This window comes from Phalangium opilio, unplaced genomic scaffold (genome assembly GCF_054372755.1).
Source record: "Phalangium opilio isolate 3A_F unplaced genomic scaffold, DU_Popi_V2 ptg001170l_1, whole genome shotgun sequence".
Taxonomy (NCBI): Eukaryota; Metazoa; Arthropoda; class Arachnida; order Opiliones; family Phalangiidae; genus Phalangium; species Phalangium opilio.
Window position 1 is genome coordinate 3944359 of NW_028324255.1, and position 24348 is coordinate 3968706.

Below are 24348 nucleotides of genomic sequence, written 5' to 3' on the forward strand. Positions count from 1 at the left end.
ATGGTTAGATGGAAGACAAATTGGACTATAAAATACTCAAAGGACATCCCCGTATCTCCAGTAGAAACAGAGTTACGAGCCTGCAAAGTATAGTCTAACTCATTTCCTATGGAGGGGGTTTGTTTCTTTACGTTTTGCTTAAGTACTCGGCCCCTGTTTGTCGTAGCCCAAAGTTTTTAGTATGGTTAGATGAAGGACAATTTGGACTATAACATATCCTAAGGACATCCCGGTATCTCTAGTAGACACAGAGTTATGGCCCTGCAAAATATAGTCTAATGCATTTCCTATCGACGGGTTGTTTGTTTACGTTTAGCTTAATTACTCGGCCCCTGTTTGCCGTAGCTCAATATTTTTAGTATGGTTAGATGGGGGACAAGTTGGACTATAACATACTCAAAGGACATCCCCGTATCTCCAGTAGAAACAGAGTTACGAGCCTGCAAAATATAGTCTAATGCATTTTCTATGGAGGGGTTTGTTTGTTCACTTATTGCTTAATTACTTGACCCTGTTCTTTCGATTAAAAATAATAGCATATCTTTAGTGTAGCGGTTATCGCATCCGCCTCACTCCCGGAAGGCCACAGGTTCGAAACCGCGAAGTTTTTTTTTTTTGCTTGGAACATGCAAAGACCTTTATAATTATCCGAACATTTGTGTCAAGGTCACATTATTTACATCCCCGTATCTCTGGTAGAACCAGAGTTACGAGCCTGCAAAGTTTATTTTCAAAAATCAAAAGTAACCTTCTAACAATAAGTGAGACAAAAAATAAGTTGACGACGATATTGAGGTAGCCTCAAGTTTAAAGTATCCTTGTATGGGGAGCAAAGAGTACTATAACATATCCAAAGGAGATCCCAGTATCTCTTGTAGAACAAGAGTTATGAGCCTCCAAAGTTTAGTGCAAAAATCATAAGTAACATAATAAAAATAAGTGAGACGATACCAAAGTTGACGAACATTTTGCTTAATATCTCGGCCCTTGTTTGTCGTAGCTCAATGTTTTTAGTATGGTTAGATGGGGGACAATTTGGACTATAACATTTCCTAAGGACATCCCCGTATCTCTAGTAGACACAGAGTTATGGGCCTGCAAAATATAGTCTAATGCATTTCCTATGGACGGGTTGTTTGTTTACGTTTAGCTTAGTTACTCGGCCCCTGTTTGTCGTAGCTCATTATTTTTAGTATGGTTAGATGGGGGACAAATTGGACTATAACATACTCATAGGACATCCCCGTATCTCCAGTAGAAACAGAGTTACGAGCCTGCAAAGTATAGTCTAATGCATTTCCTATGGAGGGGGTTTGTGTCGTTACGTTTTGCTTAAGTACTCGGCCCCTGTTTGTCGTAGCCCAAAGTTTTTAGTATGGTTAGATGAAGGACAATTTGGACTATAACGTATCCTAAGGACATCCCCGTATCTCTAGTAGACACAGAGTTATGGGCCTGCAAAATATAGTCTACTGCATTTCCTATGGACGGGTTGTTTGTTTACGTTTAGCTTAATTGCTCGGCCCCTGTTTGTCGTAGCTCAATGTTTTTAGTATGGTTAGATGGGGGACAAATTGTACTATAACATCATGGATTTATAATAGAAGCTTACGCTTCCTGGATATTCCACTCGCCTTAAAACGGGCACAACATTTATTCCTCGTCTGAAATGGCGCGAGCTAGTAGGAGCCTGGCACGCGCGTTTGTGACGTAGAATTTGAGGCAAATTCAGAGGGGGTGGATGTTTTTCACGCGCTTAAGTTTTAATTTTTAATAGCGCGCGCGAAACAATTTTTAGAAAAGCGCGCGCGCACGCGCGCCGAGAGAAAAAAGTTTGCCTCAATTTCTACGTCATCAGCCCCCCAGTCCCCATCCGCGTGAATTTTATGACATAAATGTGTTTAAAATCAAAATGCCTTACTGAAGGCTACAGTGGAATATCCAGGAAGCGTAAGCTTCTATTATAAATCCATGATAAAATACTCAAAGGACATCCCCGTATCTCCAGTGGAAACAGAGTTACGAGCCTGCAAAATATAGTCTAACTCATTTCCTATGGAGGGGGTTTGTTTCTTTACGTTTTGCTTAAGTACTCGGCCCCTGTTTGTCGTAGCCCAAAGTTTTTAGTATGGTTAGATGAAGGACAATTTGGACTATAACATATCCCAAGGACATCCCCGTATCTCTAGTAGACACAGAGTTATGGGCCTGCAAAGTATAGTCTAATGCATTTTCTATGGAGGGGTTTGTTTGTTCACGTATTGCTTAATTACTTGACCCTGTTCTTTCGATTAAAAATAATAGCATATCTTTAGTGTAGCGGTTATCGCATCCGCCTCACTCCCGGAAGGCCACAGGTTCGAAACCGCGAAGTTTTTTTTTTTTGCTTGGAACATGCAAAGACCTTTATAATTATCCGAACATTTGTGTCAAGGTCACATTATTTACATCCCCGTATCTCTGGTAGAACCAGAGTTACGAGCCTCCAGAATTTAGTCTATTGTATTTCCTATGGAGGGGTTTGTTTGTTTACGATTTGCTTAATTACTCGACTACTGTTTGTCGTAGCCCTAATTCTTAGTATGGCTAGATGGGGGACAAATTGGTCTATAACATACTCAAAGGACATCCCCGTATCTCCAGTAGAAACAGAGTTACGAGCCTGCAAAGTTTTTTTTCAAAAATCAAAAGTAACCTTCTAACAATAAGTGAGACAGAAAATAAGTTGACGACGATATTGAGGTAGCCTCAAGTTTAAAGTATCCTTGTATGGGGAGCAAAGAGTACTATAACATATCCAAAGGAGATCCCAGTATCTCTTGTAGAACAAGAGTTATGAGCCTCCAAAGTTTAGTGCAAAAATCATAAGTAACATAATAAAAATAAGTGAGACGATACCAAAGTTGACGAACATTTTGCTTAATATCTCGGCCCTTGTTTGTCGTAGCTAAATGTTTTTAGTATGGTTAGATGGGGGACAAATTGGACAATAACATACTCAAAGGACATCCCCGTATCTCCAGTAGAAACAGAGTTACGAGCCTGCAAAGTATAGTCTAATGCATTTCCTATGGAGGGGTTGTTTGTTTACGTTTAGCTTAATTACTCGGCCCCTGTTTCTCGTAGCCCAAAGTTTTTAGTATGGTTAGATGGGGGACAAATTGGACTATATCATATCCTAAGGACATCCCCTTATCTCTAGTAGACACAGAGTTATGGGCCTGCAAATTATAGTCTAATGCATTTCCTATGGAGGGGTTGTTTGTTTACGTTTAGCTTAATTACTCGGCCCCTGTTTGTCGTAGCTCAATGTTTTTACTATGGTTAGATGGGGGACAAATTGGACTATAACATATCCTAAGGACATCCCGGTATCTCTAGTAGACACAGAGGTATGGGCCTGCAAAGTATCGTCTAATGCATTTTCTATGGAGGGGTTTGTTTGTTCACGTATTGCTTAATTACTTTACCCTGTTCTTTCGATTAAAAATAATAGCATATCTTTAGTGTAGCGGTTATCGCATCCGCCTCACTCCCGGAAGGCCACAGGTTCGAAACCGCGAAGTTTTTTTTTTTTTGCTTGGAACATGCAAAGAACTTAATAATTATCCGAACATTTGTGTCAAGGTCACATTATTTACATCCCCGTATCTCTGGTAGAACCAGAGTTACGAGCCTGCAAACTTTATTTTCAAAAATCAAAAGTAACCTTCTAACAATAAGTGAGGCAAAAAATAAGTTGACGACGATATTGAGGTAGCCTCAAGTTTAAAGTATCCTTGTATGGGGAGCAAAGAGTACTATAACATATCCAAAGGAGATCCCAGTATCTCTTGTAGAACAAGAGCTATGAGCCTCCAAAGTTTAGTGCAAAAATCATAAGTAACATAATAAAAATAAGTGAGACGATACCAAAGTTGACGAACATTTTGCTTAACATCTCGGCCCCTGTTTGCCGTAGCTCAATGTTTTTAGTATGGTTAGATGGGGGACAATTTGGACTATAACATATCCTAAGGACATCCCCGTATCTCTAGTAGACACAGTGTTATGGGCCTGCAAAGCATAGTCTAATGCATTTCCTTTGGACGGGTTGTTTGTTTACGTTTAGCTTAATTACTCGGCCCCTGTTTGTCGTAGCTCAATGTTTTTACTATGGTTAGATGGGGGACAAATTGGACTATAACATATCCTAAGGACATCCCGGTATCTCTAGTAGACACAGAGTTATGGGCCTGCAAAGTATAGTCTAATGCATTTTCTATGGAGGGGTTTGTTTGTTAACGTATTGCTTAATTACTTGACCCTGTTCTTTCGATTAAAAATAATAACATATCTTTAGTGTAGCGGTTATCGCATCCGACTCACTCCCGGAAGGCCACAGGTTCGAAACCGCGAAGTTTTGTTTTTTTGCTTGGAACATGCAAAGACCTTTATAATTATCCGAACATTCGTGTCAAGGTCACATTATTTACATCCCCGTATCTCTGGTAGAACCAGAGTTACGAGCCTCCAGAATTTAGTCTAATGTATTTCCTATGGAGGGGTAGGTTTGTTTACGATTAGCTTAATTACTCGACTACTGTTTGTCGTAGCCCTAATTCTTAGTATGGCTAGATGGAGGACAAATTGGTCTATAACATACTCAAAGGACATCCCCGTATCTCCAGTAGAAACAGAGTTACGAGCCTGCAAAGTTTATTTTCAAAAATCAAAAGTAACCTTCTAACAATAAGTGAGACAAAAAATAAGTTGACGACGATATCCAGGTAGCCTCAAGTTTAAAGTATCCTTGTATGGGGAGCAAAGAGTACTATGACATATCCAAAGGAGATCCCAGTATCTCTTGTAGAACAAGAGTTATGAGCCTCCAAAGTTTAGTGCAAAAATCATAAGTAACATAATAAAAATAAGTGAGACGATACCAAAGTTGACGAACATTTTGCTTAATATCTCGAACCCTGTTTGTCCTAGCTCAATGTTTTTAGTATGGTTAGATGGGGGATAATTTGGACTATAACATATCCTAAGGACATCCCCGTATCTCAAGTAGACACAGAGTTATGGGCCTGCAAAATATAGTCTAATGCATTTCCTATGGAGAGGTTGTTTGTTTACGTTTAGCTTAATTACTCGGCCCCTGTTTGTCGTAGCTCAATGTTTTTACTATGGTTAGATGGGGGACAAATTGGACTATAACATATCCTAAGGACATCCCGGTATCTCTAGTAGACACAGAGTTATGGGCCTGCAAAGTATAGTCTAATGCATTTTCTATGGAGGGGTTTGTTTGTTAACGTATTGCTTAATTACTTGACCCTGTTCTTTCGATTAAAAATAATAACATATCTTTAGTGTAGCGGTTATCGCATCCGCCTCACTCCCGGAAGGCCACAGGTTCGAAACCGCGAAGTTTTTTTTATAATTATCCGAACATTTGTGTCAAGGTCACATTATTTACATCCCCGTATCTCTGGTAGAACCAGAGTTACGAGCCTCCAGAATTCAGTCTAATGTATTTCCTATGGAGGGGTTTGTTTGTCTACGATTAGCTTAATTACTCGACTACTGTTTGTCGTAGCTCAATGTTTTTAGTATGGTTAGATGGGGGACAAATTGGACTATAACATACTCAAAGGACATCCCCGTATCTCCAGTAGAAACAGAGTTACGAGCCTGCAAAGTATAGTCTAATGCATTTTCTATGGAGGGGTTTGTTTGTTCACGTATTGCTTAATTACTTGAACCTGTTCTTTCGATTAAAAATAATAACATATCTTTAGTGTAGCGGTTATCGCATCCGCCTCACTCCCGCAAGGCCACAGGTTCGAAACCGCGAATTTTTTTTTTTGCTTGGAACATGCAAAGACCTTTATAATTATCCGAACATTTGTGTCAAGGTCACATTATTTACATCCCCGTATCTCTGGTAGAACCAGAGTTACGAGCCTCCAGAATTTAGTCTAATGTATTTCCTATGGAGGGGTTTGTTTGTTTACGATTAGCTTAATTACTCGACTACTGTTTGTCGTAGCCCTAATTCTTAGTATGGCTAGATGGGGGACAAATTGGTCTATAACATACTCAAAGGACATCCCCGTATCTCCAGTAGAAACAGAGTTACGAGCCTGCAAAGTTTATTTTCAAAAATCAAAAGTAACCTTCTAACAATAAGTGAGACAAAAAATAAGTTGACGACGATATTCAGGTAGCCTCAAGTTTAAAGTATCCTTGTATGGGGAGCAAAGAGTACTATGACATATCCAAAGGAGATCCCAGTATCTCTTGTAGAACAAGAGTTATGAGCCTCCAAAGTTTAGTGCAAAAATCATAAGTAACATAATAAAAATAAGTGAGACGATACCAAAGTTGACGAACATTTTGCTTAATATCTCGGCCCCTGTTTGTCGTAGCTCAATGTTTTTAGTATGGTTAGATGGGGGACAAATTGGAATAAAACATACTCAAAGGACATCCCCGTATCTCGAGTAGAAACAGAGTTACGAGCCTGCAAAGTATAGTCTAATGCATTTCCTATGGAGGGGTTGTTTGTTTACGTTTAGCTTAATTACTCGGCCCCTGTTTGTCGTAGCTCAATGTTTTTAGTATGGTTAGATGGGGGGCAAATTGGACTATAACATATCCTAACGACATCCCGGTATCTCTAGTAGACACAGAGTTATGGGCCTGCAAAGTATGGTCTAATGCATTTTCTATTGAGGGGTTTGTTTGTTAATGTATTGCTTAATTACTTGACCCTGTTCTTTCGATTAAAAATAATAACATATCTTTAGTGTAGCGGTTATCGCATCCGCCTCACTCCCGGAAGGCCACAGGTTCGAAACCGCGAAGTTTTTTTTATAATTATCTGAACATTTGTGTCAAGGTCACATTATTTACATCCCCGTATCTCTGGTGGAACCAGAGTTACGAGCCTCCAGAATTTAGTCTAATGTATTTCCTATGGAGGGGTTTGTTTGTTTACGATTAGCTTAATTACTCGACTACTGTTTGTCGTAGCCCTAATTCTTAGTATGGCTAGATGAGGGACAAATTCGTCTATAACATACTCAAAGGACATCCCCGTATCTCCAGTAGAAACAGAGTTACGAGCCTGCAAAGTTTATTTTCAAAAATCAAAAGTAACCTTCTAACAGTAAGTGAGACCAAAAATAAGTTGACGACGATATTGAGGTAGCCTCAAGTTTAAAGTATCCTTGTATGGGGAGCAAAGAGTACTATAACATATCCAAAGGAGATCCCAGTATCTCTTGTAGAACAAGAGTTATGAGCCTCCAAAGTTTAGTGCAAAAATCATAAGTAACATAATAAAAATAAGTGAGTCGATACCAAAGTTGACGAACATTTTGCTTAATATCTCGAACCCTGTTTGTCCTAGCTCAATGTTTTTAGTATGGTTAGATGGGGGACAATTTGGACTATAACATATCCTAAGGACATCCCCGTATCTCAAGTAGACACAGAGTTATGGGCCTGCAAAGTATAGTCTAATGCATTTGCTATGGACGGGTTGTTTGTTTACGTTTAGCTTAATTACTCGGCCCCTGTTTCTCTTAGCCCAAAGTTTTTAGTATGGTTAGATGAGGGACAAAATGGACTATATCATATCCTAAGGACATCCCCGTGTCTCTAGTAGACACAGAGTTATGGGCCTGCAAAGTATAGTCTAATGCATTTCCTATGGAGGGGTTGTTTGTTTACGTTTAGCTTAATTACTCGGCCCCTGTTTGTCGTAGCTCAATGTTTTTAGTATGGTTAGATGGGGGACAAATTGGACTAAAACATATCCTAAGGACATCCCGGTATCTCTAGTAGACACAGAGTTATGGGCCTGCAAAGTATAGTCTAATGCATTTTCTATGGAGGGGTTTGTTTGTTCACGTATTGCTTAATTACTTGAACCTGTTCTTTCGATTAAAAATAATAACATATCTTTAGTGTAGCGGTTATCGCATCCGCCTCACTCCCGCAAGGCCACAGGTTCGAAACCGCGAATTTTTTTTTTTTTTTGCTTGGAACATGCAAAGACCTTTATAATTATCCGAACATTTGTGTCAAGGTCTCATTATTTACATCCCCGTATCTCTGGTAGAACCAGAGTTACGAGCCTCCAGAATTTAGTCTAATGTATTTCCTATGGAGGGGTTTGTTTGTTTACGATTAGCTTAATTACTCGACTACTGTTTGTCGTAGCCCTAATTCTTAGTATGGCTAGATGGGGGACAAATTGGTCTATAACATACTCAAAGGACATCCCCGTATCTCCAGTAGAAACAGAGTTACGAGCCTGCAAAGTTTATTTTCAAAAATCAAAAGTAACCTTCTAACAATAAGTGAGACAAAAAATAAGTTGACGACGATATTCAGGTAGCCTCAAGTTTAAAGTATCCTTGTATGGGGAGCAAAGAGTACTATGACATATCCAAAGGAGATCCCAGTATCTCTTGTAGAACAAGAGTTATGAGCCTCCAAAGTTTAGTGCAAAAATCATAAGTAACATAATAAAAATAAGTGAGACGATACCAAAGTTGACGAACATTTTGCTTAATATCTCGGCCCCTGTTTGTCGTAGCTCAATGTTTTTAGTATGGTTAGATGGGGGACAAATTGGAATAAAACATACTCAAAGGACATCCCCGTATCTCGAGTAGAAACAGAGTTACGAGCCTGCAAAGTATAGTCTAATGCATTTCCTATGGAGGGGTTGTTTGTTTACGTTTAGCTTAATTACTCGGCCCCTGTTTGTCGTAGCTCAATGTTTTTAGTATGGTTAGATGGGGGACAAATTGGACTATAACATATCCTAACGACATCCCGGTATCTCTAGTAGACACAGAGTTATGGGCCTGCAAAGTATGGTCTAATGCATTTTTTATTGAGGGGTTTGTTTGTTAATGTATTGCTTAATTACTTGACCCTGTTCTTTCGATTAAAAATAATAACATATCTTTAGTGTAGCGGTTATCGCATCCGCCTCACTCCCGGAAGGCCACAGGTTCGAAACCGCGAAGTTTTTTTTATAATTATCTGAACATTTGTGTCAAGGTCACATTATTTACATCCCCGTATCTCTGGTAGAACCAGAGTTACGAGCCTCCAGAATTTAGTCTAATGTATTTCCTATGGAGGGGTTTGTTTGTTTACGATTAGCTTAATTACTCGACTACTGTTTGTCGTAGCCCTAATTCTTAGTATGGCTAGATGAGGGACAAATTGGTCTATAACATACTCAAAGGACATCCCCGTATCTCCAGTAGAAACAGAGTTACGAGCCTGCAAAGTTTATTTTCAAAAATCAAAAGTAACCTTCTAACAATAAGTGAGACAAAAAATAAGTTGACGACGATATTGAGGTAGCCTCAAGTTTAAAGTATCCTTGTATGGGGAGCAAAGAGTACTATAACATATCCAAAGGAGATCCCAGTATCTCTTGTAGAACAAGAGTTATGAGCCTCCAAAGTTTAGTGCAAAAATCATAAGTAACATAATAAAAATAAGTGAGACGATACCAAAGTTGACGAACATTTTGCTTAATATCTCGAACCCTGTTTGTCCTAGCTCAATGTTTTTAGTATGGTTAGATGGGGGACAATTTGGACTATAACATATCCTAAGGACATCCCCGTATCTCAAGTAGACACAGAGTTATGGGCCTGCAAAGTATAGTCTAATGCATTTGCTATGGACTGGTTGTTTGTTTACGTTTAGCTTAATTACTCGGCCCCTGTTTCTCTTAGCCCAAAGTTTTTAGTATGGTTAGATGAGGGACAAAATGGACTATATCATATCCTAAGGACATCCCCGTGTCTCTAGTAGACACAGAGTTATGGGCCTGCAAAGTATAGTCTAATGCATTTCCTATGGAGGGGTTGTTTGTTTACGTTTAGCTTAATTACTCGGCCCCTGTTTGTCGTAGCTCAATGTTTTTAGTATGGTTAGATGGGGGAAAAATTGGACTATAACATACTCAAAGGACATCCCCGTATCTACAGTAGAAACAGAGGTACGAGCCTGCAAAGTATAGTCTAATGCATTTTCTATGGAGGGGTTTGTTTGTTCACGTATTGCTTAATTACTTGACCCTGTTCTTTCGATTAAAAATAATAACATATCTTTAGTGTTGCGGTTATCGCATCCGCCTCACTCCCGGAAGGCCACAGGTTCGAAACCGCGAAGTTTTTTTTATAATTGTTGTAGTTTTCTATTTGATTATCTTAATAAACGTTTGTGCATAATAAAAGATTTATTTGTCACGATAAAAAGTACGCGTTGTTACATGGTAGCTGATCTTAAGAGAAGTGCTTCCTTGAAATATATCTACCGATAAGGAAGACTCGGTTTCACTCTTGTTTTATCTTATGCCAATAGATAAAATATTTTTTTAACTAACATAGTTTTTTACATTATACAACAAGCTTTTTTTTTTTTTATACGGTCTATGCAGGTGAGAACCACGCCGGGGTTTTCAATGGTCGTCCATACGATGAAGTGGGTGTCTTGACAATTGTTTGTGGGAAAGGTGGTACGGTTGGTGGTCGAGATTTTATTAGAGCAGTTTGTTGTGGGATCATCCTTGGCCCGGTTTCATCACGTGTTGACGTCTCTTGCAGGGATTGTCTTGATGGGTTCACGATGTGTGATTCTAAAGGGTGGTTAGCATCTAATTCATGGATATCAGGAAGATTATGTAGGATAGATGATCGCTGGGAGTGATCTGTCAATGCACTGGAAGATCTCGGAGACGTCGTCTCTGTCACAGCGACAGGTTTGTACGCATAATGAGCCACTTTAGGGATTTTGTTGAAAGCTTCTTCAAGGAGGTTAGCACATGAGTTGTTTTGAAATCTTTGTGCGTTAATCCTTCTCGGAATTTCTGGCTTATTTTGATTGTCGGGTTTTCGTTGAATTTGAGGGCGAAGGTGAATTCTTGATCGCCGGAAAATTTGATTTTGTTCCGTTTCTATGATGTAGGAATCTGGGGAGGTAGCTTTTTGGAGTATTATTGCTGGTTTCTAAGAACGTGTTCCCACGAAGTACCAGACTTTCTCCCCTATCTCGAGTGGACGTAGATTTCTATGCGGTTTTGTGTCAGCATGTCTTTGCATGGTGAACTGTCTGTGTTGTAGTCCAGATATGATTTCTTGTGTCGGAAAATTCGGGTTGAGTGATGCGTCATTCATTGTGATGGGACTACGAAGTTTTCTCCCCATTAGCATTTCTGCAGGTGTGAGAAGATTTTCCAATGGAGTCGTCCGGTATTCTAGCAAGATTTGATTGAGGTCTTTGCCTTCAGGTTGCGATTTAGCTAGGTAGCTCTTTAGCGTTTGGACCATGCGCTCTGCTAATCCATTACTTTGCGGGTGATAAGGACTCGATGTGATTTGTTCCACGCCCCATTTTTCGAGAAATTTCGTAAACATGTATGAGGAGTAGGGTGGTCCATTTTCCGACTGAAAACGTCTTGGAATGCCATGGCGGGCAAAATTTGGTGTTAGGAACTTGATGACAGCTTCAGCATTCGTAGTTGTCAATTCTTGGGCTTCTACATATTTCGAAAAGTGGTCAATCAGAAGAATATAGTTTTTAGAGCGGAATTTGAACAGATCAGACGAGACCGTGTGCCATGGATGTGGTGGAATTGTCAAGGGATGTAAAGGCATCGCAGTGTTTGCGCGTTCTCTTTCCTTGCAAACGGGGCAATTTGCTATAAATCTGGTAATGTCGGCAGTCATTGTCGGCCAGTATACATTCATTTTGGCTTTTGCGAGACAAGCTGTAACACCTTGATGTATGGCGTGTATCTGCTTCATAGTGTCTCCTTGTAATATTGCCGGAACCAACAGACGATCGCCTCTGTATAGGAGTCCGTTCTGTGAGTGTATTTCCTCCTGTAGTGCCCAGAATGCCCTTACGCCAGGAAGACGGATTGACTTGTGATGCAAGGGCCAGCCATTTTCCACGTAGCTTTGAATCTGTTGCAGGTCAGGATCTTGATTTGTTGCGTGTTGGAACTTGCGGAGTCGGTCATCGGAAAGAGTGGTCAGAGTATATATTGTTGCAGCGGGACCTTCCAAAAAGTCCGTTGTCATTGTGCAGTTGGGTTGTGGTACTCTCGAGAGGGCGTCAGCGATGAAAAGCTTGGTACCAGGAACATAAATTAATGTCGGGTCATACCGCGCCAACCGCAATGTTAGGCGCTGGAGCCTTGGAGAGAGAAGATGGAACGGCTTCCGGATAATGGCAAGCAGCGGCTTGTGGTCTGTCTGCACTGTTAGTGGGGCGGCTGCCACATAATAATGGTTAGCGCGTTCGGCTGTTAACCGAAAGGTTGGTGGTTCGAGCCCATCCGGGAGCGGTGTTGTGAGGTCTCAGACGTGACGTAAAATGTCAAAGTTTTTCCACAATACCTGATGTCCATTTAATTTTTGGGCTTCCGTTGCGCAATGGTTATCGCGTTCAGCTTTTAACCGAGGGGTTGGTGGTTCGAGCCCACCCGGGAGCGGTGTTGTAAGGTCTAAGATGTGACGTAAAAATTCAAAGTTTTCCCACAATACCTGACGAACGTTTAATTTTTGGGCTTCCGTGGCGCAATGGTTAGTGCGTTCAGCTGTTAACCGAAAGGTTGGTGGTTCGAGCCCACCCGGGAGAGATGTTGTGGGGTCTCAGATGTAGCGTCAAAAGTCGTAAGTTTTCCACAATACCTGACAACCATTTAATTTCTGAGCTTCCGTGGCTCAATGGTTAGCGCGTTCGGCTGTTAACCGAAAAGTTGGTGGTTCGAGCCCACCGGGGAACGGTGTTGTGAGATATCAAATGTAACGTAAAAAGCCAAAGTTTTTCAACAATATTTGACGACCATTTAATTTTTGGGCTTCCGTGGTGCAATGGTTAGCGCGTTCGGCTGTTAACCGAAAGGTTGTTAGTTCGAGCCCATCCGGGAGCGGTGTTGTGAGGTCTCAGATGTAACGTAAAAAGTCAGGGTTTTTCCACAATACCAGACGAACATTTAATATTTGGGCTTCCGTTGCGCAATGGTTATCGCGTTCAGCTGTTAACCAAAAGGTTGGTGGTTCGAGCCCATCCGGGAGCGGTGTTGTGAGGTCTCAGATGTAACGAAAAAGTCGGTGTTTTTCCACAATGAATGACGATCATCTAATTTTTGGGCTTCCGTGGCGCAATGGTTAGCACGTTCAGCTGTTAACCGAAATGTTGGTGGTTCGAGCCCACCCGGGAGCGGTGCTGTGAGGTTTCAGATGTTACGTAAAAGTCAAAGTTTTTCCACAATACCTGACGACCATTTAATTTCAGAGCTCCCGTGGCTCAATGGTTAGCGCGTTCGGCTTTTAACCGATAGTTTGGTGGTTCAAGCCCATCTAATAGCGTTGTTGTGAGGTCTCAAATGTAACGTAAAAAGTCAGTGTTTATCCACAATACCTGACGAACGCTTAATTTTAGGGCTTCCATGGCGCAATGGTTAGCGTGTTCAGCTGTTAACCGAAAGGTTGGTGGTTCGAGCCCATCCGGGAGCGGTGTTGTGAGGTCTCAGATGTAACGTAAAAAGTCGGTGTTTTTCCACAATGCCTGACGATCATCTAACTTTTGGGCTTCCGTGGCGCAATGGTTAGCGCGTTCAGCTGTTAACCGAAAGGTTGGTGGTTCGAGCCCACCCAGGAGCGGTGCTGTGAGATTAAAGATGTTACGTTAAAAGTCAAAGTTTTTCCACAATACCTGACGACCATTGAATTTCAGAGCTTCCGTGGCTCAATGGTTAGCGCGTTCGGCTTTTAACCGATAGTTTGGTGGTTCAAGCCCATCCAAGAGCGTTGTTGTGAGGTCTCAGATGTAACGTAAAAAGTCATTTTTTTCCACAATACCTGACGAACGTTTAATTTTTGGGCTTCCGTGGCGCAATGGTTAGCGCGTTCGGCTATTAACCGAAAGGTTTGTGGTTCGAGCCCACCCGGGAGGGGTGTTGTGAGGTCTCAGACGTGACGTAAAATGTCAAAGCTTTTCCACAATACCTGACGTCCATTTAATTTTTGGGCTTCCGTTGCGCAATGGTTATCGCGTTCAGCTGTTAACCGAAAGGTTTGTGGTTCGAGCCCACCCGGGATGGGTGTTGTGAGGCCTCAGATATAACGTAAAAAGTCAGTGTTTTTGCACAATACCTGACGACCATTTAATTTTTGGGCTTCCGTGGCGCAATGGTTAGCGCGTTTGGCTATTAACCGAAAGGTTTGTGGTTCGAGCCCCTCCGGGAGCGGTGTTGTGAGGTCTCAGATGTGACGTAAAAAGTCAAAGTTGTTCCACAATACCTGACGTCCATTTAATTTTTGGGCTTTCGGGGCGCAATGGCTAGCGCGTTCGGCTGTTAACCGAAAGGTTGGTGGTTCGAGCCCATCCGGGAGCGGTGTTGTGAGGTCTCAGACGTGACGTAAAATGTCAAAGTTTTTCCACAATACCTGATGTCCATTTAATTTTTGGGCTTCCGTTGCGCAATGGTTATCGCGTTCAGCTTTTAACCGAGGGGTTGGTGGTTCGAGCCCACCCGGGAGCGGTGTTGTGAGGTCTAAGATGTGACGTAAAAAGTCAAAGTTTTTCCACAATACCTGACGTCCATTTAATTTTTGGGCTTCCGGGGCGCAATGGTTATCGCGTTCACCTGTTTACCGAAAGGTTGGTGGTTCCAGCCCATCCGGGAACGTTGGTGTTAAGTTTTATAAGTAACGTAAAAAGTCAAAGTTTTTCCACAATTACTGAAGACCATTTAATTTTTGGGCTTCCGTTGCGCAATGGTTATCGCGTTCAGCTGTTAACCGAAAGGTTGGTGTTTCGAGCCCACCCGGGAGCGGTGTTGTGAGGTCTCAGATGTAACGTAAAAAGTCAGTGTTTTTCCACCATACCTGACAACCATTTAATTTCTGAGCTTCCGTGGCTCAATGTTTAGCGCGTTCGGCTGTTAACCGAAAGGTTGGTGGTTCGAGCCCATCCGGGAGCGGTGTTGTGAGGTCTCAGATGTGACGTAAAAAGTCAAAGTTTTTCCACAATACCTGACGTCCATTTAATTTTTGGGCTTCCGTGTCCGAATTGTTATCGCGTTCATCTGTTAACCGAAAGGTTGGTGGTTCCAGCCCACCCGGGAGCGGTGTTGTGAGGTCGCAATGGTTAGCGCGTTCGGCTGTAAACCGAAAAGTTGGTGGTTCGAGCCCACCCGGGAGCGGTGTTGCGAGATCTCAAATGTAACGTAAAAAGCCAAAGTTTTTCAACAATACCTGACGACCATTTAATTTTTGGGCTTCCGTGTCGCAATTGTTATCGCGTTCATCTGTTAACCGAAAGGTTGGTGGTTCAAGCCCACCCGGGAACGTTGGTGTTAAGTTTTATAAGTAACGTAAAAAGTCATAGTTTCTCCACAATACCTGACGATCATTTAATTTCTGAGCTTCCGTGGCTCAATGGTTAGCGCGTTCAGCTGTTAACCGAAAGGTTGGTTACTCCATTCCACCCGGGAGAGGTGTTGTGAGGTCTCAGATGTGACGTAAAAATTCAAAGTTTTTCCACAATACCTGACGTCCATTTATTTTTTGGGCTTCCGGGGCGCAATGGTTAGAACGTTCTGCTGTTAACTGAAAGGTTGTTAGTTCGAGCCCATCCGGGAGCGGTGTTAAGAGGTCTCAGATGTAACGTAAAAAGTCATTGTTTTTCCACAATACCTGACGAACATCTAATTTTTGGGCTTCCGTGGCGCAATGGTTAGTGCGTTCGGCTGTTAACCGAAAGGTTGGTGGTTCGAGCCCACCCAAGAGCGTTGTTGTGAGGTCTCAGATGTAACGTAAAAAGTCAGGGTTTTTCCACAATACCTGACGAACGTTTTATTTTTGGGCTTCCGTGGCGCAATGCTTGGCGCGTTTAGCAGTTAACCGAAAGGTTGGTGGTTCGAGCCCACCCATGAGAGGTGATGTGGGGTCTCAGATGTAGCGTAAAAAGTCATAAGTTTTCCACAATACCTGACATCCGTTTAATTTTTGGGCTTCCGTGGCGCAATGGTTATCGCGTTCATCTGTTTACCGAAAGGTTGGTGGTTCCAGCCCATCCGGGAACGTTGGTGTTAAGTTTTATAAGTAACGTAAAAAGTCAAAGTTTTTCCACAATTACTGAAGACCATTTAATTTTTGGGCTTCCGTTGCGCAATGGTTATCGCGTTCAGCTGTTAACCGAAAGGTTGGTGTTTCGAGCCCACCCGGGAGCGGTGTTGTGAGGTCTCAGATGTAACGTAAAAAGTCAGTGTTTTTCCACCATACCTGACAACCATTTAATTTCTGAGCTTCCGTGGCTCAATGTTTAGCGCGTTCGGCTGTTAACCGAAAGGTTGGTGGTTCGAACCCACCCGGGAGCGGTGTTGCGAGATCTCAAATGTAACGTAAAAAGCCAAAGTTTTTCAACAATACCTGACGACCATTTAATTTTTGGGCTTCCGTGTCCGAATTGTTATCGCGTTCATCTGTTAACCGAAAGGTTGGTGGTTCCAGCCCACCCGGGAGCGGTGTTGTGAGGTCGCAATGGTTAGCGCGTTCGGCTCTAAACCGAAAAGTTGGTGGTTCGAGCCCACCCGGGAGCGGTGTTGCGAGATCTCAAATGTAACGTAAAAAGCCAATATTTTTCAACAATACCTGACGACCATTTAATTTTTGGGCTTCCGTGTCGCAATTGTTATCGCGTTCATCTGTTAACCGAAAGGTTGGTGGTTCAAGCCCACCCGGGAACGTTGGTGTTAAGTTTTATAAGTAACGTAAAAATTCAAAGTTTTCCCACAATACATGACGAACATTTATTTTTTGGGCTTCCGTGGCGCAATGGTCAGCGCCTAAAAATTAAATGTCGTCAGGTATTGTTGAAAAACTTTGTCTTTTGACGTTACATTTGAGACCTCACAACACCGCTCCCAGGTGGGCTCGAACCACCAACCTTTCGATTAACAGCCGAACGCGCTAACCATTGAGCCACAGAAGCTCAGAAATTAAATGGTTGTCAGGTATTGTGGAAAACTTATGACTTTTTTGCTACATCTGAGACCCCACAACACCTCTAACGGGTAGGCTGGAACCACCAACCTTTCGGTTAACAGCTGAACGCGCTAACCATTGCGCCACGGAAGCCCAAAAATTAAATGTTCGTCAGGTATTGTGGAAAACTTATGACTTTTTACGTCACATCTGAGACCTCACAACACCGCTCCCGGGTGGGCTCGAACCACCAACCTTTCGGTTAACAGCCGACCGCGCTAACCATTGCGCCACGGAAGCCCAAAAATTAAATGTTCGTCAGGTATTGTTGAAAAACTCTGACTTTTTACGTTACATCTGAGACCTCACAATAACGCTCCCGGATGGGCTCGAACCACCAAACTATCGGTTAACAGCCGAACGCACTAAGCATTGCGCCATGGAAGCTTAGAATTTAAAATGTTGTCAGGTATTGTGGAAAAACGTTGGCTTTTTACGTTACTTTTTAGATCTCACAACACCGCTCCCGGGTGGGCTCGAACCACCAACCTTTCGGTTAACAGATGAACGCGATAATCATTGCGCAACGGAAGCCCAAAAATTCTATCGTCGTCATGTATTGTGGAAAAACTTTGACTTTTTACGTCACATCTGAGACCTCACACCACCGCTCCCGGATGGGCTCGAACCTCCAACCTTTCGGTTAACAGCCGAACGCACTAAGCATTGCGCCAAGGAAGCTTAGTATTTTAAAATGTTGTCAGGTATTGTGGAAAAACTTTGGCTTTTTACGTTACTTTTGAGATCTCACAACACCGCTCACGGGAGGGCTCGAACCACCAACCTTTCGGTTAACAGATGAACGCGATAACCATTGCGCAACGGAAGCCCAAAAATTATATCGTCGTCAGGTATTGTGGAAAAACTTTGACTTTTTACGTCACATCTGAGGCCTCACAACACCGCTCCCGGGTGGGCTCGAACCACCGACCTTTCGGTTAACAGCCGAACGCACTAAGCATTGCGCCATTGAAGCTTAGAATTTAAAATGTTGTCAGGTATTGTGGAAAAACTTTGGCTTTTTACGTTACTTTTTAGATCTCACAACACCGCTCCCGGGTGGGCTCGAACCACCAACCTTTCGGTTAACAGATGAACGCGATAACCATTGCGCAACGGAAGCCCAAAAATTATATCGTCGTCAGGTATTGTGGAAAAACTTTGACTTTTTACGTCACATCTGAGACCTCACAACACCGCTCCCGGAAGGGCTCGAACCACCAACCTTTCGGTTAACAGCCGAACGCACTGACCATTGCGCCACTGAAGCCCAAAAATTAAATTTTCGTCAGGTATTGAGGTAAAACTTTGACTTTTTACTTCACATCTGAGACCACAAAACACCGCTCCCGGATGGGCTCGAACCACCAAACTATCGGTTAACAGCCGAACGCACTAAGCATTGCGCCATGGAAGCTTAGAATTTAAAATGTTGTCAGGTATTGTGGAAAAACTTTGGCTTTTTACGTTACTTTTTAGATCTCACAACACCGCTCCCGGGTGGGCTCGAACCACCAACCTTTCGGTTAACAGATGAACGCGATAATCATTGCGCAACGGAAGCCCAAAAATTCTATCGTCGTCATGTATTGTGGAAAAACTTTGACTTTTTACGTCACATCTGAGACCTCACACCACCGCTCCCGGATGGGCTCGAACCTCCAACCTTTCGGTTAACAGCCGAACGCACTAAGCATTGCGCCAAGGAAGCTTAGTATTTTAAAATGTTGTCAGGTATTGTGGAAAAACTTTGGCTTTTTACGTTACTTTTGAGATCTCACAACACCGCTCACGGGAGGGCTCGAACCACCAACCTTTCGGTTAACAGATGAACGCGATAACCATTGCGCAACGGAAGCCCAAAAATTATATCGTCGTCAGGTATTGTGGAAAAACTTTGACTTTTTACGTCACATCTGAGGCCTCACAACACCGCTCCCGGGTGGGCTCGAACCACCGACCTTTCGGTTAACAGCCGAACGCACTAAGCATTGCGCCATTGAAGCTTAGAATTTAAAATGTTGTCAGGTATTGTGGAAAAACTTTGGCTTTTTACGTTACTTTTTAGATCTCACAACACCGCTCCCGGGTGGGCTCGAACCACCAACCTTTCGGTTAACAGATGAACGCGATAACCATTGCGCAACGGAAGCCCAAAAATTATATCGTCGTCAGGTATTGTGGAAAAACTTTGACTTTTTACGTCACATCTGAGACCTCACAACACCGCTCCCGGAAGGGCTCGAACCACCAACCTTTCGGTTAACAGCCGAACGCACTAAGCATTGCGCCACGGAAGCTTAGAATTTAAAATGTTGTCTGGTATTGTGGAAAAACTTTGGCTTTTTACGTTACATTTGAGATCTCACAACACCGCTCCCGGGTGGGCTCGAACCACCGACCTTTCGGTTAACAGCCGAACGCACTAAGCATTACGCCATGGAAGCTTAGAATTTAAAATGTTGTCAGGTATTGTGGAAAAACTTTGGCTTTTTACGTTACTTTTGAGATCTCACAACACCGCTCCCGGGTGGGCTCGAACCACCAACCTTTCGGTTAACAGATGAACGCGATAACCATTGCGCAACGGAAGCCCAAAAATTATATGGTCGTCAGGTATTGTGGAAAAACTTTTATATTCTGGGTTACAGCTGACACCTCACAACACCGCTCCCGGATGGGCTCGAACCACCACCCTTTCGGTTAACAGACGAAAGCACAAAACATTGCGCCACGGAAGCTTAGAATTTAAAATGTTGTCAGGTATTTTGGAAAAACTTTGACTTTTAACGTTACTTATAACACTTCACACCAACGTTCTCGGCTGGGCTTGAGCCACCAACCATTCGGATAACAGCCGAACGCGCTAACCATTGCGCCACAGAAGCCCAAAAATTGAATGGCCGTCAGGTATTGTGGAAAAACTTTGACTTTTTACGTCACATCTGAGACCTCACAACACCGCTCCCGGATGGGCTCGAACCACCAACCTTTCAGTTAACAGCCGAACGCGCTAACCATTGTGCCACGGAAGCTCAGAAATTCAATGGTTGTCAGGTATTGTGGAAAAACTTTGGCTTTTTACGTTACTTTTGAGATCTCACAACACCGCTCCCGGGAGGGCTCGAACCACCGACCTTTCGGTTAACAGATGAACGCGATAACCATTGCGCAAAGGAAGCCCAAAAATAATATCTTCGTCAGTTATTGTGGAAAAACTTTGACTTTTTACGTCACATCTGAGACCTCACAACACCGCTCCCGGGTGGGCTCGAACCACCAACCTTTCGGTTAACAGCCGAACGCACTAAGCATTGCGCCATGGAAGCTTAGAATTTAAAATGTTGTCAGGTATTGTGGAAAAACTTTGGCTTTTTACGTTACTTTTGAGATCTCACAAAACCGCTCCCGGGTGGGCTCGAACCACCAACCTTTCGGTTAACAGATGAACGCGATAACCATTGCGCAACGGAAGCCCAAAAATTATATCCTCGTCAGGTATTGTGGAAAAACTTTGACTTTTTACGTCACATCTGAGACCTCACAACACCACTCCCGGGTGGGCTCGAACCACCAACCTTTCGGTTAACAGCCGAACGCACTAAGCATTGCGCCACGGAAGCTTAGAATATAAAATGTTGTCAGGTATTGTGGAAAAACTTTGGCTTTTTACGTTACATTTGAGATCTCACAACACCGCTCCCGGGTGGGCTCGAACGACCAACCTTTCGGTTAACAGATGAACGTGATAACCATTGCGAAAAGGAAGCCCAAAAATTAAATGGTCTTCAGGTATTGTGGAAAAACTTTTATATTCTGGGTTACAGCTGACACCTCACAACACCGCTCCCGGATTGGCTCGAACCACCACCCTTTCGGTTAACAGACGAAGCACAAAACATTTCGCCACGGAAGCTTTGAGTTTAAAATGTTGTCAGGTATTGTGGAAAAACTTTGGCTTTTTACGTTACATTTGAGATCTCACAACACCGCTCCCGGGTGGGCTCGAACCACCGACCTTTCGGTTAACAGCCGAACGCACTAAGCATTACGCCATGGAAGCTTAGAATTTAAAATGTTGTCAGGTATTGTGGAAAAACTTTGGCTTTTTACGTTACTTTTGAGATCTCACAACACCGCTCCCGGGTGGGCTCGAACCACCAACCTTTCGGTTAACAGATGAACGTGATAACCATTGCGAAAAGGAAGCCCAAAAATTAAATGGTCTTCAGGTATTGTGGAAAAACTTTTATATTCTGGGTTACAGCTGACACCTCACAACACCGCTCCCGGATTGGCTCGAACCACCACCCTTTCGGTTAACAGACGAAGCACAAAACATTTCGCCACGGAAGCTTTGAGTTTAAAATGTTGTCAGGTATTGTGGAAAAACTTTGGCTTTTTACGTTACATTTGAGATCTCACAACACCGCTCCCGGGTGGGCTCGAACCACCGACCTTTCGGTTAACAGCCGAACGCACTAAGCATTACGCCATGGAAGCTTAGAATTTAAAATGTTGTCAGGTATTGTGGAAAAACTTTGGCTTTTTACGTTACTTTTGAGATCTCACAACACCGCTCCCGGGTGGGCTCGAACCACCAACCTTTCGGTTAACAGATGAACGCGATAACCATTGCGCAACGGAAGCCCAAAAATTATATGGTCGTCAGGTATTGTGGAAAAACTTTTATATTCTGGGTTACAGCTGACACCTCACAACACCGCTCCCGGATGGGCTCGAACCACCACCCTTTCGGTTAACAGACGAAAGCACAAAACATTGCGCCACGGAAGCTTAGAATTTAAAATGTTGTCAGGTATTTTGGAAAAACTTTGACTTTTAACGTTACTTATAACACTTCACACCAACGTTCTCGGCTGGGCTTGAGCCACCAACCTTTCGGATAACAGCCGAACGCGCTAACCATTGCGGCACAGAAGCCCAAAAATTGAATGGCCGTCAGGTATTGTGGAAAAACTTTGACTTTTTACGTCACATCTGAGACCTCACAACACCGCTCCCGGATGGGCTCGAACCACCAACCTTTCAGTTAACAGCCGAACGCGCTAACCATTGTGCCACGGAAGCTCAGAAATTCAATGGTTGTCAGGTATTGTGGAAAAACTTTGGCTTTTTACGTTACTTTTGAGATCTCACAACACCGCTCCCGGGAGGGCTCGAAGCACCGACCTTTCGGTTAACAGATGAACGCGATAACCATTGCGCAACGGAAGCCCAAAAATAATATCTTCGTCAGTTATTGTGGAAAAACTTTGACTTTTTACGTCACATCTGAAACCTCACAACACCGCTCCCGGGTGGGCTCGAACCACCAACCTTTCGGTTAACAGCCGAACGCACTAAGCATTGCGCCACGGAAGCTTAGAATTTAAAATGTTGTCAGGTATTGTGGAAAAACTTTGGCTTTTTACGTTACACTTGAGATCTCACAAAACCGCTCCCGGGTGGGCTCGAACCACCAAACTTTCGGTTAACAGATGAACGCGATAGCCATTGCGCAACGGAAGCCCAAAAATAATATCGTCGTCAGGTATTGTGGAAAAACTTTGACTTTTTACGTCACATCTGAGACCTCACAACACCGCTCCCGGGTGGGCTCGAACCACCAACCTTTCGGTTAACAGCCGAACGCACTAAGCATTGCGCCACGGAAGCTTAGAATTTAAAATGTTGTCAGGTATTGTGGAAAAACTTTGACTTTTTACGTCACATCTGAGATTTCACAACACCGCTCCGGGATGGGCTCGAACCACCAACCTTTCGGTTAACAGCCGAACGCGCTAACCATTGCGCCACGGAAGCCCAAAAATTGAATGGCCGTCAGGTATTGTGGAAAAACTTTGACTTTTTACGTCACATCTGAGAACTCACAACACCGCTCCCGGGTGGGCTCGAACCACCGACCTTTCGGTTAACAGCCGAACGCACTAAGTATTGCGCCACGGAAGCTTAGAATTTAAAATGTTGTCAGGTATTGTGGAAAAACTTTGACTTTTTACGTCACATCTGAGATTTCACAACACCGCTCCGGGATGGGCTCGAACCACCAACCTTTCGGTTAACAGCCGAACGCGCTAACCATTGCGCCACGGAAGCCCAAAAATTGAATGGCCGTCAGGTATTGTGGAAAAACTTTGACTTTTTACGTCACATCTGAGGCCTCACAACACCGCTCCCGGGTGGGCTCGAACCACCGACCTTTAGGTTAACAGCCGAACGCACTAAGCATTGCGCCATGGAAGCTTAGAAATTAAAATGTTGTCAGGTATTTTGGAAAAACTTTGGCTTTTTACGTTACTTTTGAGATCTCACAACACCGCTCCCGGGAGGGCTCGAACCACCAACCTTTCGGTTAACAGATGAACGCGATAACCATTGCGCAACGGAAGCCCAAAAATAATATCGTCGTCAGTTATTGTGGAAAAACATTGACTTTTTACGTTACTTTTGAGTTCTCACAAAACCGCTCCCGGGTGGGCTCGAACCACCAACCTTTCGGTTAACAGATGAACGCGATAACCATTGCGCAACGGAAGCCCAAAAATTATATCGTCGTCAGGTATTGTGGAAAAACTTTGACTTTTTACGTCACATCTGAGACCTCACAACACCGCTCCCGGAGGGCTCGAACCAACAACCTTTCGGTTAACAGCCGAACGCACTAAGCATTGCGCCACGGAAGCTTAGAATTTAAAATGTTGTCAGGTATTGAGGAAAAACTTTGGCTTTTTACGTTACATTTGAGATCTCACAACACCGCTCCCGGGTGGGCTCGAACGACCAACCTTTCGGTTAACAGATGAACGTGATAACCATTGCGAAAAGGAAGCCCAAAAATTAAATGGTCTTCAGGTATTGTGGAAAAACTTTTATATTCTGGGTTACAGCTGACACCTCACAACACCGCTCCCGGGTGGGCTCGAACCACCGACCTTTCGGTTAACAGCCGAACGCACTAAGTATTGCGCCACGGAAGCTTAGAATTTAAAATGTTGTCAGGTATTGTGGAAAAACTTTGACTTTTTACGTCACATCTGAGATTTCACAACACCGCTCCGGGATGGGCTCGAACCACCAACCTTTCGGTTAACAGCCGAACGCGCTAACCATTGCGCCACGGAAGCCCAAAAATTGAATGGCCGTCAGGTATTGTGGAAAAACTTTGACTTTTTACGTCACATCTGAGGCCTCACAACACCGCTCCCGGGTGGGCTCGAACCACCGACCTTTAGGTTAACAG

At 43.3% G+C, this 24348-nt stretch overlaps 2 non-coding genes across 2 annotated transcripts; both read left to right on the plus strand.

Moving 5' to 3' along the window:
• The first annotated feature begins 13917 nt into the window (after window positions 1–13917).
• On the plus strand, window positions 13918–13990 carry TRNAN-AUU (transfer RNA asparagine (anticodon AUU)). Its single transcript has one exon. It is a non-coding gene; the product is annotated as a tRNA-Asn (tRNA).
• A 221-nt stretch (window positions 13991–14211) lies between these two features.
• Window positions 14212–14284, plus strand: TRNAN-AUU (transfer RNA asparagine (anticodon AUU)). The gene has a single exon. It is a non-coding gene; the product is annotated as a tRNA-Asn (tRNA).
• Window positions 14285–24348: the final 10064 nt, after the last annotated feature.